At 38.4% G+C, this 16,156-nt stretch overlaps 1 protein-coding gene across 1 annotated transcript in view; it reads left to right on the top strand.

Annotated features, from left to right (window-relative positions):
- The window catches only part of LOC119418463 (kelch-like protein 29), a 405,803-nt gene that overhangs the window by 136,894 nt on the left and 252,753 nt on the right, over window positions 1-16,156 (top strand). The window lies entirely within an intron of this gene.

The following is a 16,156-nucleotide window of genomic DNA, read 5'->3' as shown; positions in this document are numbered from 1 at the left end:
ACACACACACACACATACACACACACACACACACACACACACACACACACACACACACACACACACACACACACACACACACACACACACACACACACACACACACACACACACATTCATGTAGAGATATAATTAATTAAACCAATTTAATCCAATATTTCAATCTTAAATGGTTTTAAATTGAATACATGGTAATATAATAAGCTTTTCTTATAGTACAAAATGATTTTATTGAACAGTGTTTGGGTTTTTACCATTCTTTAAGGAACATTAGTAATTTCACATTACATGTTACTGTATCTCCTAAAGACTTCCTTGTACTTTAGCCTCCTGCCTGAGTAGAAAATCCTGTCACTGTCAGTCTCTTGTGTTTTTATTGACTGTCTCGGGGTCCCTGCGATCATTACTGTCAATAACGACAAGCATCACTTCACTTCTACTGATCGATTTGACTTTGGGCTTTAAAATAATTGCCCTTTTTTGCATACGAATGAAGGGATGCCAGTTGACTAATTATACTTGGTGATGCATATCTCAAGTTGGTAGCAGGCTATACTGCTACCTGTTTTATAGTTGTTATCAAACCAGAGTAATACTTTGACTTTAATGCTATAGTAACTACTCTCTTAGCCAAATATAAATGTTTCATTGATTAAACACATTATTCTGTATATAAAAATACAACTTTTAGTTTGTTTAGATTTATAATTTCTACATTTTTCCATTTGATTTTAAACCAAATGACATACGACTGCTATCTGTTTAACAATGAAAGCCTGGCTGAACTCTGTTCTTGCTCTGGACATTTCAAACACAACAGAATGACTTAAGAGGGAAACGACTCGATGGATTAAACTCGTATGCTGTTGTGAGACTCTTAAGTAGTTGAGTAAAAGTAAACTGAATGAACTGACTCACTACTGTAAACTACTGCCAGTGATGCTCAATGATGATGATGGGACTGTTTTTTTAATTTGTGTGTGTGTGCGTTTGTTCCTTTTGTGTGCTAAACGTGAAGCTAAAAGCAATTGAACTGTGAGATATGTTGCCTCTAAATATTGAAGTTTATTTTAAATGACATGCAATAAAACACTAAAGCACAGAAAAGATGAAGTTGAAAAGAATGCACAGATATTAGACGATAACAAATTATTATTTTTAAAATAAGTAATTTTCAGACTAAATTAGCTTGACTTTTGGTTTGAATGTCTTTTTATTTTCAGGTTTGGAAGCCCGTCAGGTCTGCACAGATGTGGGGTAAACACTGCATAATTTAACATCAAATCTTAGCGTACGTGCATTTCATGCATAAGTCTCATTGATTAAAAAAAATCTAATTGGGTTGTCTTGGGCACCAGACAACTTTTTATCTGCCTCTCATTATTCTTCCATTTCTCTCAGTCCATTATTATTCGATTGTCAGCTCCCAGTTGTGGTCCAGTTGCTGTGGTCCTCCCCTCTGCAGCATGCTCAAGGGATCTAAAGCTAGTCATTTTAATAATATACACATAAATAATAGATATGTTTTAAATGCTAATTCCAAAAGGGAGTTAGGGGGCGGGGACGGGGTGACTCAATCATGCAGCACTTGCGGTTTGACCTTAGCACCGGCTAACAAATTACTGGACGCTCAGTGTTTCTCATTTGGTCCTCTACGCATCATCACACTGCCAAGTTAGCCCTCAGCCTTAACCACAGCTCCTGTATGCCAAAGGCAAATGCTTCCATTTATTTATTGTTTTAAAATAATTTACCTTTAAGTTTGATGTTCTTTAGCACTTTGCCCAAATAATGCTTGGTTTTAATGTGAGCGGACTAGCTCTAAAGATGAAAAGGCCATTATTCACATTATTGTCGACGTCTTTCAAAATCCATCACCAGGAGCATCCTTGCTGGTAACAGAGCAGAATATAGAGTGACCAATGAGGGTTTTATTGATGTTCTGTCTCTTCATTTGCATAATGTTCCCCTAATTGCCCATGACACATGCATATTTAGAGTACTCTGCAATAAACACAGGTGGTTATACAGGTAGAAACACCAGCTCATTCAATGCAGCTTAAAGTCCTGAACTCAACAATTTTAGTCAGGAAAAATAAGAATGTCTTATTGGGAAAAAATGTACTTGCATGATTAAATGATAAAATACAAACGGCAAAGCAGATCTGTAGGGGAAGCTGGCTTATTATTCAGGCTGTATCTAAGTATTTATTTATTTATTATTTGGGCTGATTTTTAAGCTTCCAGAAGATAAAAATCTGACTGAGCAGGTAAACATTTTGGACATTGATATATTTTTCTTTCTAAAATTGGGTGAGAAATTCCTGCAGTTTTTTTTATTGTTAAGGCAACATTTGTGGTCTCCATGCTGTAGTAAACCTTGGTCCTGGGATCACTACTTTTAGAGTTTACGTACTCTTATTTGAAAAACATTTATTCATCCAGACAATAAGCAGAAACTCCAACAAGAACGCCCTTTGTCATGTCTTGCCGCTAAGTGGCAATAATCTCTGCATTACTGAGACTTTAACGAAGAGTGTTTTGAGTATTGCCAAAATTTCTACCCAAAAAATTGCCGCTCAGTTTTTTTTTTTCCCAGACAGTTTACTATTTCATCTAAAACCCTATTCGCACAGGATTAATTTTACCTAGGGATCACATGCTATTTGTAATAATTACGGAGATTGTCTGTGTTGTTAATCCTGTGCGAATCGGCCATGTCAGTATTTTGTACAGCAAAAATTCCCCCACAAATTACCTACTATATTTTGCTGAACTCCGAGGTCCTGTGATAATACTAATCCAATGTGAATAGGCATCTCTGTGATTTGGACAAAAATGGGCGATCCGATACGTAATGAGGCGTTTTTTGTTTAAGCAAAATGATTTGAAAAAATATAGAACAAGGCTATTTTAAATGAACGCGCTGCTCGCTTCGGCTTTTATGCTGCTGCTTCCTTCACCACAAATGACAGCAGATGTGGAGAGGTGCGCGTGATCAGCTGACCCATCCATCCATCCATTTTATTTACCCGCTTCTTCCTTTTAGGGTAGCGGGAGTTGTTGGTGCCCATGTCCAGCAAACACTGTGCGAGAGACTGGGGACACCCTGGACAGGTCACAAGTCTATTTCAACTGGCGGGTCAGCGGACGCTCATGCGCACGACCGGTGACAGGTTGTCCATCTGAGCTTAATGTGCCTTTTTACCTCTTAAACTGGCCGGTCAGACCTACCTCCTCCTCAACAAGTAAATAAACACAATTTTATATTGTGCATTTTTTAGTTTTCTTTGTGCTGATTCATAAAACCACATCAAAGCCTCAGACCATCCAGAACTGCACATTAAGCGCATTATTATGGACCGGCCCAGTCGTGACAACGCAGCGCGTTAACATCATAACTGGAAGATGTCCTTAAATTTCAGCTATATCTCAGTCTTTGGTAATCCGTGCGAATGCGCCACATAAAAAGCAGACGTTGGGAAGTAATTTATTTATTACATGTGGTCCTTGGGTAAAACTAATCCCGTGTGAATAGGGCTTTAGTCAGTATTTCAGCACATGATTGCAGTTTAATGGCCAAAGTGTGTGGTCACAGAACTTGTGAATAAGAGAACACAAACAGTATCTCAGTTGTTTTTTTTTTTTTTTTTTTAATACTATTTTCTTTCACTTGTTCTTCTCAATTTGTATGCTTTCTTTTATGATTGTCTACTGTTGTCTTTGTTGTCCGCTGTTGTCATCACACTTTGTTAAAATCAGCTCTCTCTTGTAACTGAGTCCCCAAGGCTCAATGGGATTAACCTAGTGCTGGGTGGTATGACCCAAATTTTATATCACGGTATTTTCAACAATTATACCAGTATCATGGTATTCTACAGTATTTTTCTTTTCATCCCAGCTCAGCTGTTGTTAAAATGTACAAATGCTGCTTATTGAACTGTGGTCAGCTGAAGTTACTCTCTTTCTGCAACACAGAAACTATTTCTTAACTTTGTTCTTTTACTGTACCTCTCTCTGTGGCACTGTTTCCCTGCTCCATCTTTCCTTCCTTTACTGGTTCTAGTCGCACATTCTGGGCTCTTGTCACGTTAGCAGTGAGGGGAGGCAGGTCCAGTTGTGAGTGAGGAGGGTTGAGCAAGGATCATTTTCGGGCAAATTTACTTTGTGCATAAAATCTATCCGTATGTGTCACTGAAGAGTTCTAGTCTACATTCAGCGATTGCGAAAACGGGAGATTTTTGTGTTTTGTCAGTCAATATAAGCAGTGAAATCGCCACCCACTGCCAGTTATTGAGAAGGCTGCTCAGACAATGACACTAGATTGCTGCTACTTCCTCCTGCATGCACGTTCAGCGGTGCTGCACAGAAAAGTGTCCCCCATGAAACAGTTTACTGGCAGATGTGATGTAACGTTCTGAACGTGTTCAGGCTATTTTAACCAGCATGTCTGTATTCGGAAAATTAATATCATAACAAAAATAAAAAAAAACAGTTTTGGGTACAAACTAGGAGTTGAACGAGTATATAATTTTTAAACTCGACATTAACATAATAAAACCCGAGTAGAACTTGAGTATTTGATGACGTCATAGATCTCAAGATACAAAAAATAAATAAATAAATAAAACCGCAAAAAAGGGTAATTATTTACAAACAAAAAGACCAACAAAACATTGGGAGCGTATATTATGCTCCTACCATTTATCATACTGCAAATAAGTCACAGGAAAAACTAAACTATTAGTTTTTATTATTAAACTGCAAACGTGAAGAAACGTGCAGCACGTCAAAAACGAAACTTAAACCGAAACTGGTTCGGTGGATTGGACCCGGTGTTACACCATACTCTGTGACTTGCATCAGTGCAACACCGCCCCCTACGGTCATACGGTGCTCACATAATATGACGTCACTATGGATACCCGACGTTACATTTTTAACCTCGATAGATGCCCTAGCAATCGATGTGTAGATTACTCTAGTACTCTGTTAATGCCCTAGTACAAACCGGTATACCGCCCAGCACTAGATTAACCTGTATAAATAAAGGTTGAATAAATGAATCCTAAACACAGAAGTACCACAGGGTGCTCCAACCGGCCCATTTTACCCAGGACTGTGCCCACATCCATCCACCCCTTCAACAGTATAAATAAGTTTGCTAACAACAACAAGGTAGTTGAATTAATCAGTGATGACAAGTCAATTCAGTTTTATATAGCACACCAAGTCACAACAGAAGTCATCTCAGGACACTGAACAAAAACATTCACATACATAAAAAGTCCATTAGTAAAGTTCTCTAAGGAAATCAATGAGACCTATTACAGGTCCAACTTGTGGCCAAGTGTTGTTTGGACTGCAACCTTGTCCTTAGTGTAGTGGTGTAGTCCGCATGATACACGGGCAGACGGAGTATACCCACTAGAAAAGCTCAAGAATTTCAGTATACCCACTTAGTGTCCAATCATACATGACATATCATTAGGCACGTGTCATTGATATGTTAAACAGCAGTTAAACGCTTCTGTAACTATCTGTATGCAGCGCTTGTTTATTACATTCACTTATCCAGCAAATATTGTACAATTCTGTACTTACTACTTAATACTGAAACATGTTTTGCTTTGATACTGTTTTATACATTTTACAACATGTTTTTAATACAAAGCCAACTGTTGTACAGTTTGTTGTTCATTTATTCAAATATAAGCATCAGAGAAATTTGGAAATGTTCAATATGCTTAAAAGTCAAAATAAATTGACAATTACATTGTACTAACCAGTAGGGGTGTAACGGTACGCTAAATCACATTTGGTTCGGTTCAGTTTCAAGGAGGGCTCTATTCGGCTAATTTTCGGTACAAAAAAGGCCAAAATAAAGAACTAGTAAATGTTTATTTTGAAAATATACCAAGTAAACAAGTTCAGTCATTACAGACTTCTTAGCTGGAGGTGATCTGGTGGATGAAGAAGACTCAGCTGCTATCATCCTCAGACTGCAAACAACACAGGGATTAAAAGAAATGTGTTAAGATTATAGTTTTTAATTTTAAAATTAATTAGATCACAATAATGCAATAACAATACCTCTTCTTGCACGGTCATCATGCGAGGTGGTTGAATATTCTCTGGGGTCGGACTTGTTGACAAGATCAGTTTTAGCTTTTTCATAAAGTGCTGCTACAACTTTTTGGCTGAAGTGATGTGATGGATGTCGTAGGCAGCGGGGCTCAAGAACTTTATGCTTAAAGCCGGTGCATCAACAACATTCGGACGTAGATCCAGAGCTTTAAAAACTCTACAGCTTGTGTTATTGCTTTGGAGCGATCTGAATTACCTGATGAAGGTTGTTTAAATGCTGCTTCTATCGGTCTTTGAACCAAACTACGTTCACCTTTGGATGATGTCGTTTCAAGAGCGTTAACAAGTTACAGGTGTTGCCTGCTGCAGATCCAATCTCTGTGAAACAACGTCGACACACAGCTTTGGATTTTTTCCCTTCAGGGGTCACCACAGCCAACTAAGTCGCACGAACACTTGGAAATTGTTTTTATGCTGGATGCCCTTCCTGACACAACCACAGAGCACCAAGCTACCACAGCCCTCTGTGTGGAGCAGAGAGCTGCCATGTAGCGCACCCAGGGGAGCAGATGGTGGGGGTTAAGTGCCTTGCTCAAGGGCCCAGAGTGAGGCAAATACAGCTTCATACATACTTCTACAGCATATTTAAGCTTATATTCAAACATAATTCCATTACACCCACACTTCCTGTTTGTTTATTAAATCTTGGTGAGATGCAAACATCACATAACGTTGTTGCTAACAAACAGACCGGTGGACACATGCTGATAAGATTCAGGGCAGTGAGAGATTTGGTCTTTAACAGCGTTTATAGTGTCTACAGCTCATAATAATGTTCTGCTTTGAGAAAGAACAGCAGGATATTTCACAAACCCAATAAAACCTTGGAAGTTTTTACCATTACTTTAAGATGAAAGATTATTCATAGCTTTTACAGCCCTGATATAAAACATCCAGGCTTCATTTCCAGCAGGTTCTCTGCTGTAGATGGTTCAGTTTGGCTGCTGACACCGTCTTCCTGCGCTACGTTTGTCCTAATTTGTCACATCGTTTTCAAAACGGCTGCTAAATGCAGAAAGCACTGAATCACCAAAGGCCACACAGTTTGTTTTCCTGCACATTTCTGCTCTAATAGCCACACTGTCAACTTTATTGCAGCAATAATCAGATTAGATACTTCAGGGAAATAATAGCTGATAATATTTGAAGAGGAGTATAATGTTCTTATTCAAATTAGTTTACAGATTGGAACTGAATAAATCGTCCAACATCTTCGGTTATGGGGTCTGAAGACAAAAAATTCCAAAAGTAATTGAAAGCAATTAAATTATGATTACTAAACTTAATTTACCTGAAGGTCTATAATAGTTTTTTTCATTTCTGTTTTGGGGTGTTTTGCAAATCACATAATGTTTTCCAATTAGTTCACTTTCAATAATCTTTATTATCCCCAAGGGGTAATTTGTTTGACAGTCAGTAGGTACAAAAAACATCCATACTAGTCCAGACATTGAGACATTATAATAACAGGACAGAGGTCATCAATGTTCGTTGAGAAGCCTGATCGCTACAGGGATGAATGTCTGTTCGTCCTGGGCTGCAGATACAGATACCTGTGTCCCAGTGGTGTAGTCTTTGTCATACGCAGGTATATGGAGTATACCCACTAGAAAAGCTTGGGAATTTCAGTATATCCACTTAAAAGTGCCCAATGATATGAGCCCATGTCATGTATCATTAGCAATGATACTGGCTTGTGTCAATGTCAACACATTCGACGTAATGTTTTTATGCTATTAGTGCTTAGTGTATATTTAGTTGATGTTTTTTTTTAGTTCATATCTTAGATGTTATCATTGTTTTTCTTTTACATTTTATTGTTGGATGTAACTGGGACCCTGTGTACATCATTTCGCTCCACCACATGTACCACATGAGGTGCGAATGACAATAAAGAAACTCTGACTCTGACATTTGGAACATTTTAAAGACGCATTGAGTTGGTTCAACCTGTTTTTTGTATAATTAGTACATTTTTGTATAATTAATACTTCTGTACTTACTACTTAATACTTGAACATGTTTTGCTTTGATACCGTTTTATAAATTCTATGTTTTTAATACAAAGCCAACTGTTGTACAAAGTTTGTTGTTCATTTATACAAATAAAAGCATCAGAAAAATTTTGAAATGTTCAATATGCATAAAAATGTAAATAAATTAACAATTACATTGTACTAACTGGTGTACTTTGGTTTCTAAGCACAGTATGTCCACTACAACAATGTAGACTACACCATTGCTGTGTCCACATGGAAGCAACCTGAACTTACCTTGGAGTGGATGATCAGGATCTGCCAGAATCTGCCTGGCCTTGTTCACTGACCTCACCTTGTGTAGGTCAGAGATGTTCTGTAAGTCTATGCCAACAGTTTTGCTGCACATGCTGACAATTCTGAGTTTGTTCCTGTTCTTACATGTCAAAAGACCAAACCAACAGATGAAGGTGAAAGTTAAAAGAGACAATAAAACTTGAATAAAACATTCTCACAAACGTAGAATCAATATTAAAACCTAATTAAATCTGCGTTTCGGGTGTCTATTTCTTTGCTAATGAATTTTATAAACTAAACATCAGTGTAAAAAGTGTTATTTTCAAAATGGTTCTTGTTTTATCTCTTTAACCTGGTTGAAAGTGAAAGTTTTAATGCCGCTGTGATTAAACTAAAAAGTAAGATCATTAAGTAAAATTTCATCTTCATCAATCACTGACTTTTTAACAGCTTCATTAAATCAAGCAATTACGCTCTGTAATTGCTTAGTGCTCAAGTGCAGCACTTCTTTCTGTATGTTATAACCTGCTGCACACGTGAAGGCAACATCATCTGTCCTGGATCTTAGTTTTTATCGCCCACCGCCGAAGACGAAAAGGCGGTAATGTTTCTGCCCCTGTGTGTGTGTTTGTGTGTGTGCGTGTGTGTACATAGGCTTGTATCATTAGCATCTCATGAGCCACTGGATGAATTTTAATGAAACTCACAAAGTAATCATTGGATGGACATCTACGACTGATTAACTTTCGGAGACAAACCCATTTAAAGTAGCTACCAAAGCCACTTTAGCAAACACATAAATGCAAAAACCCAGTCAGATTTACAGATATAAAGCTAAAGTTTGATGTGTTAGTAGCTGAGACTCATTCCTTACTACTTTCCTTATATCTGTTTTTAAAATATTACCTTTAAGTATTCCTGTCAACTCTGCCTGTTCACATATTTTTGGAACTACAAGATAAATTATCTCAGAAATTAATAATTGGCTGCACATGTATAAGTAAATGTTCTGAGTCAACCCAACAAAGTTCAATCTGGTCATCTGGATGTTTTTTTGTTGTTGTTGAGACGTTTTGTCTTTTGTCCAAAGGACTTCATCAGTCCAAGGAGCCACAACAAACTTAGTCCCACAAGCAGCACTTTCACATAGTGGACCAACCAGTTTGCTGGTGATAAGATGGTTTCTGGGGTCCAACTTCTCCCCCATCGACTCCTCTGAGGAAGCCATAGCCAAAGTGACTGATGAAGTCCTTTGGATGAAGGACGAAACGTTTCAAAAAGTGACGACCTGATTGAAGCTTATTGGATTTTTTTACCTGGATTATTGAGCATGAACCTTGATGTTCTGAGTCAACCAATTCAAGATGGCTGCCACTGATAACCATACCACAACATTTTCAAGATATTAGCTAAATATTTTGTGTGATAGTAGCTGAGAGTGATGTGCAATAAATTCCTCAATCACTATACACTTTTTAAAAATGTTTTTGGTAGCTCCCTTCTTCAGGGGTCGCCACGGTGAACTAACTCGCTCAAAGACTTATTTATTTTTACACCAGATGTCCTTCCTGACACCACAGACCACCGAGCTACCACAGCCCTCTGTGTGGAGGTGGGGGTTAAGGGCCTTACTGAAGGGCCCAGAGTGGGGCAAATGAGGGTGGAGGCAGGTGTGGGCGCTTCACCTTTCCCACCCACATTTTGATGTGGTCGGTCTGGGGAGTTGAACCGGCGACCTTCCAATCACAGGCCCACCTTCTCTAACCTCTGTGCCACCACTCCTTCATTCAATCGCTATTCACTGTGTGACATTACTTAAAAGTTTGCCACTAATTAGTGAAAACCCAGTTTGTCTGTTAGCAAAATATCTCATGATCTATTGGAGGAATTTAATAGAAACCCTCAGACAGCATTCATTGGATAGATCTCTCTTTATTCTGTCGTTTCATTATAACATGATTTTAGTTGAACTCGTAGCATAAACGGCGGCTGGTGATTATCCCTTCAAGGAATGCTGGGCCTTGAGGTGCCGCTGGTTTTAGCGGTCTCGTTCTCTGCCAGCTGTGACAGCACGCACTGTTTGTTGTGTAGAAAAGAGCATCAGGGTGTTTGAGAATATAATCTGACACAAATTAGATGTAAGGTATGCTGCTCCCCCGTTGCATTATCAGATCCCCGGTTCTTTTCATCCATTACTGCTAGAATTCCTCTCTGCTGTGTCCCTAATGTCAGCATTGTTTGTCAAATTTTCATTAAGAAAAGGAAAATAAATAAATGTCCCACAATACAGCTTTTGTTTTGGTGATTCTTTTTGTTTTGTTGGAAGTCTTCCAGCTGTCATCTCAATTAACAAGCTGATTTGGGAGGAGTGTTTGCGCAGTCTCGCCACATCTCTAGTGTCTCTCCTGACGACTCGCAGAATAACAGCGTGGAGAACGCTCTCAAGGTCAGATTGAAATTGGAACCATTTCATCACGAGTCATTATGGGAAGTGCTGCACGTCAGAAGGAGCAATAAATAATCTCAAACATGAGCTGAGCAGAGACAGTACACCGTATACAGTCTGCGGCACCGTGCTATTTTTAGGGCCTCGCAATTTATTGTGGACTTGTTGCAGATCTGAAAAACATTTTCATTTCAATGTTATGAACTTTGACTTTTTTAAAAGGTCAGAGCACATTTATCTGATAGAACTCTAATTTGGAAAGTGAAAAGTGCTCACAATATGTCAATACAGTAGTCCCTCGCTACCTCGCGGTTCATTGTTCGCGGACTCGCTCTATCGTGGTTTTTCAAAATCAGATTGGACTTGACACACAATTGGCTGATTGATGGATGAGCCGCATGATCGGCATGGAATTTTTATTTAAAATAAATTATTTTAAATTATTTAGCACCTGTGTGCAGCCCACAGCTTGCAGGAGAAGCTTCCTCCTGCAGTGTGTCATATCCGCTCTGCAGCAGTAAAGTGGGCGTGGCCAAGAGCACTGGCAGATGACAGAGAGCAGCCAGAGGCAGAGAGCAGAGATCGTAACATGCTGTGCTCTTTTAGAGTATTTAGAGTTTAGAAACAATGTTTAGAATATTGCAAGAGTGTGGGAAAGGTTTAAAATGCCTTAGTGTGTGTGTATATACTGTGCATGTGTATGTGTGTGTGTATATATATATATATATATATACTAAAATAAACTACTACTTACTACTTGTATTACCATTCCTATTTCTTTGTTTTCACTTATCGCGGGGCTTCAGGGTACGGATTCCCCGTGATAAAGGAGGGACTACAGGAAATCACTTGTATAACTTTAAAGTGATGATCTCAAAGGAACAGTTTAGATCTTTAGAAGTTTAGTTCTGTACAATTAAAATTAATTTGGCTATATTGAGATATTTTTCAGATGAGACCCTTGAGAAGGCAACAAGATTTTCAAATTTTTAAGAAAAAAGCTTTCGCCACAGACTCCACTGAATGGTCTCTCTCCTGATTTATTTTTACACGTTAGAACAGTTCAACCATACATGACCGTCTAACTACTTATTCAAGCTGTGTGACCTTTGAACTCAGGGGGTGGGGTCAAACTCATTTACACAATGAGCCAAAATCAAAAACCTGATCAACCTGACTTTTCCCCCCCCCCCAATATTTTCTGTAAATAAATAAATATATTAGCCATGTTTTAATTTGCTTTTATCAATACATTCATACTGAAAAATGACATTTGCTTTTCTTTATAATTTTTCTGTTAGAACTAACAATTTACTGGACATTTTTAAATTCTGTTTTTATGTCTTTCCTTAAATCAAAATATTTTATTGATTTCTGATGAAAACATTTTACCCCGACCCTTAAAAACAAACAATAAAACGTAGAACAACTCCATCGTTGCACCTTAAAATGACAGCAGACATGGTGCTGTCTGAGTCACCTCCAACTCCAAGTTTGATGTTTTCTACTCGACTCAAATGGACTAACAAGAGGTTCAAACAGTTTTCTCAACATCAGTGTTGACAATTTTCTACAGTATGTGGGCTCAGACCCAAGTCTGTTCTGTTTTAGCAGAGTGGACTCCCATCAGCAGGAAGCTGCAGAGGCTTGAGTGATTCTAGTGCCTGGACTGATCCTGACACTTCCAGACAAAATTATGAGACACGTTTTTTTTCATCCATGAGACAATTTTCAAAGTGAAAAGAAGTCTTGTGACTTTTTAATCCTGTGAGATATCATAACATCGGATACTTTTACACCCCTACTTATTGACATTTTATATGTTGTAAATAGCTTTTTGAGCTCATCTGACTAGACTGATGAGCTAATGGCTCAGACTAGCCATAAGCTCATCAGTTTGTTGAGAATAAACTATTAAAACAAACAAACAAACAAAAAAAGGTTAAATTGTGTCATCTGGAACAGTTTGTTTAAGCGAGAAACATTTCGTCTTCCATCCGGAGGACTTCCTTAGTCTGTGTCAGGTGGCCAACTTGCTACTCACATAAACAGCCTGAGGACACCAAGGCCAAAGTGGTTCGAAAAAAAGTTTGTAAGCTCAATCATCCAGGTAGATAACAACAACACCAACATATCTGGTTGACGGACCACAGGCTGAAGAAGTCTTCTGGATGGGGGATGAACTGTTTCTCACTTAAACTGGTCCAGATGACACAGTTTGACTCTTTTTGTTTTTATCTACCTGGATGATTGAGCTTCTAACCTTTTTTTAAAAAAAAATTTAAACTGAGCTTGCTGAGAGCTGTCTACAACAGGAAAAGACATTAATAGGTCAAAACCTTTTCCACAGAGCTCTATTTCAAAAATATCTTAATTATCCTTTTAGCATCTCTGCCTTTGGGTCACAGACATTCTGGGTTTGACACGAGCTTCACTCACAAGACCGAGCCTGAAATGAGGACACCTCAACAAGCATCTGATGTCAGGAACCACAGAGACAGAGAAAATAGAAGTTCATTCTGTGGTTTGTTGTTGGGTTGTTTGCCGTACAGAGTAATCCAGTTCAAACGGAACTAAATGATTATTTTTTAGTTTTACAAACTCAAAATGAAGATTATAGAAAATGGGGCCGATTGTCTTGCTACTGCAAATTATGTCTGCTTACTTGAAAATTAAACATTTTTGTAAGATGTGTGCATTTGTGTGTGTGTGTGTTCTCCAAAGGATAAAAGCTGTGTAGAGTGTGTGTCTCTGTTCCCAAGCAGAACGATTACCTTGACGAGGGTAAAAATGAACAAGTGTTGTTGCATAAACTGCCTGTGATTTATTTAATGACAGCTGCTAATTTTAAGCCACGATGGATGAATGGTTTCCCCACGACACAAATTAATAATAATAATAATAATAATAAAAAGGCAAGAACATCTGGAATCAGCAAGGTCACTGCTACTTTGACAATTCCCTGTGAGATTACAGAGTTCCTGTAGCAGATTGTTTAAGAAAATGTGAGTGTAGAAGTTTTATTCCCAGCACACACACACACCACACACACACAGAAAGATAATGGAGTTACTGGAGGCTAAAGTGAACGACTTGAACCATATCAAGTTTTCAGTGTAGCTGGATTTCTCTGTTAAATGGCATTAGATTCCTACAAATCTCTGAGCTCCAAGGGCAACCATTGAAACTACATCCTAATCCACACACAAAGCAGACCGCATTCAAGTGAAGGCTCTGTTGGACTGTATGTAGTTGTACTTTTACTTCTACTTGGATTTTCCTTTTATTCTTCCTTGTTTACTCCAAAACAAAGAGGTGTTGGGTAAAATAATCAGTTGTTCTTATTCAAGTCCAGCTCTAGATGAATGTGAAACATGACATTGTTTTTTTGTTTTGTTAATAACATAAAGTCCAATAAAGTCATGGAAGGAATTGCCCTAAGCTTTTCACAAAAAAAGAAATTGTGGCGTTATAGTCGTCAAAACTGGTAAATGACATAATGCTCAATATTAATAATATTTCAGTGTTAGAAGTGCACTTGGTGACTGTTTTCTGAGGGTTTCATTAAAATCTGTTTGGCGGTTCATCAAACAGACAAATACGGACACCTGATCTTTCAATGTGCGATAAAGATATGCTATATTAAAAGTTAACCCCACTTTCACTACTTCCACAGTTCCTAAATGCTGCTAATTCAACTCACTGATTAAGTGATCATCAGAACATGTGAGCGCCTGTATAAAAATAGACGTCTTGACAGTTTACTGTCTAAACTTTGGCTTCTTTCTGTTGCGTGTTAACACAGTGCCAAGAAAGGAAAGACATCAGCATCTGTTGCCGCCCGTCAATTTTGGAAGGGTTATGGAGCTATTTCTAAGCCAATTAGGAGTTTATTTTTCAGTACAAAGGGTTTTTAACAAGTGCAAAACATTTAAAACAGTTTCCAGTCCTACCAGAAGTGGACGTCCCTGAAGGATCACCCCTGAGGTCAGACGGTATAAGTTGCAGAGAAAGTTTAAATTAGAAAACCAAAAAAAACCTCAAACCTTGCAGATCTCCATGTTTAAAATATTAAAAAAAAATACAGTTCTTGAACTAAAAAAAACAAACAAAACAAATAAGACATGTTTGAATTGGGTTGCCATAGAAGTTGACCATGATAGCAAAGTTAAGGTTTGCAACGTTTCATCTAAAGAGCAGTTCTAGACCACTGTCCTTTATGTAGGTGAGGCCAATGAAAGATCCGTCCATTATCTTTACCTGCTTTTTCCTTTTAGGGTGGCGGGGGTCACTGATGCCCATGCCCAGCTATCACTGTGTGAGAGGCGGGGGACACCCTGGACAAGTCTCCAGTCAATCAAAGGGACACATAGAGACAAACGAGACAAACAAGCATTCACTCTCTCACTCACACCTAGGGACAATTTAGAGTTACCAATCAGTCTAACATGCATGTTTTTGGTCTGTGGGAGGAAACCGTAGTACCTGAAGAAAACCCACGCATCCACGGACAGAACATGCAAACTCCACCAAGAAAGGTCCCCAGCCAGGATTTGAACCGGCGACCTTCTTGCTGAGAGGGAACAGCTCTACCGACTGTTCCACCCAATTAAAGATGTCGATGTCAGTTTTGTTTGTCTAACACAAGAAAAACAGAAGATGAACAAAGTCCTTCACAAATAATTAAAATAAAATATATAACGTCAACAAAAACTAAGCAACATGATTAAAAGAACAGGTAATGCTAAAAAACAAACAAACAAACAAACAAAAAAACTGAATCACAGCGTATAACCATCGGCACTAACTGGATCTTAAACTCTGCCTGAACCAACCTCCTAGGGGAAAAAAGGGTCTTAAGATAAATTCAAAAGTCTCGATAGTCTCTATGGTCTTAATATGAAAAGGTAAACTGTTCTACAGATCTACAGCAGCAGCTGCTAACACCAGCTCACCTCTAGTTTTTAGTTTTTTACTTTTAAGATAAACTGGGTGGTTTACCGGAGTGCACTTACTGGATTGTGAATACAGACATTCCTCGCTATATCGTGGTTCACTTCTTGCAACTTCACTGTATTGCAATTTTTTTTAAATTCCGGGTTTTTATAGTGTGCAGTGTAACCCCTAACATTATACACCCCACCCCCCCAAAAAAAAACAATTGTTACAACAAAAAGCGTGCAGCTCAGACGTGTCTCCGTCTCCCCACCCTCACCGACCAAAGATCACGAGACAAGATGAGCGCCCCGCCATGGCAAGTTATCTAGGGAAACACTTTTGTGTGTACTGT

Source organism: Nematolebias whitei, chromosome 12, assembly GCF_014905685.2.
Source record: "Nematolebias whitei isolate Nwh7 chromosome 12, NemWhi1, whole genome shotgun sequence".
Taxonomy (NCBI): Eukaryota; Metazoa; Chordata; class Actinopteri; order Cyprinodontiformes; family Rivulidae; genus Nematolebias; species Nematolebias whitei.
The sequence above is the reverse complement of the archived record's forward strand: the minus strand, read 5'-3'. Positions and strand labels throughout refer to the sequence as shown.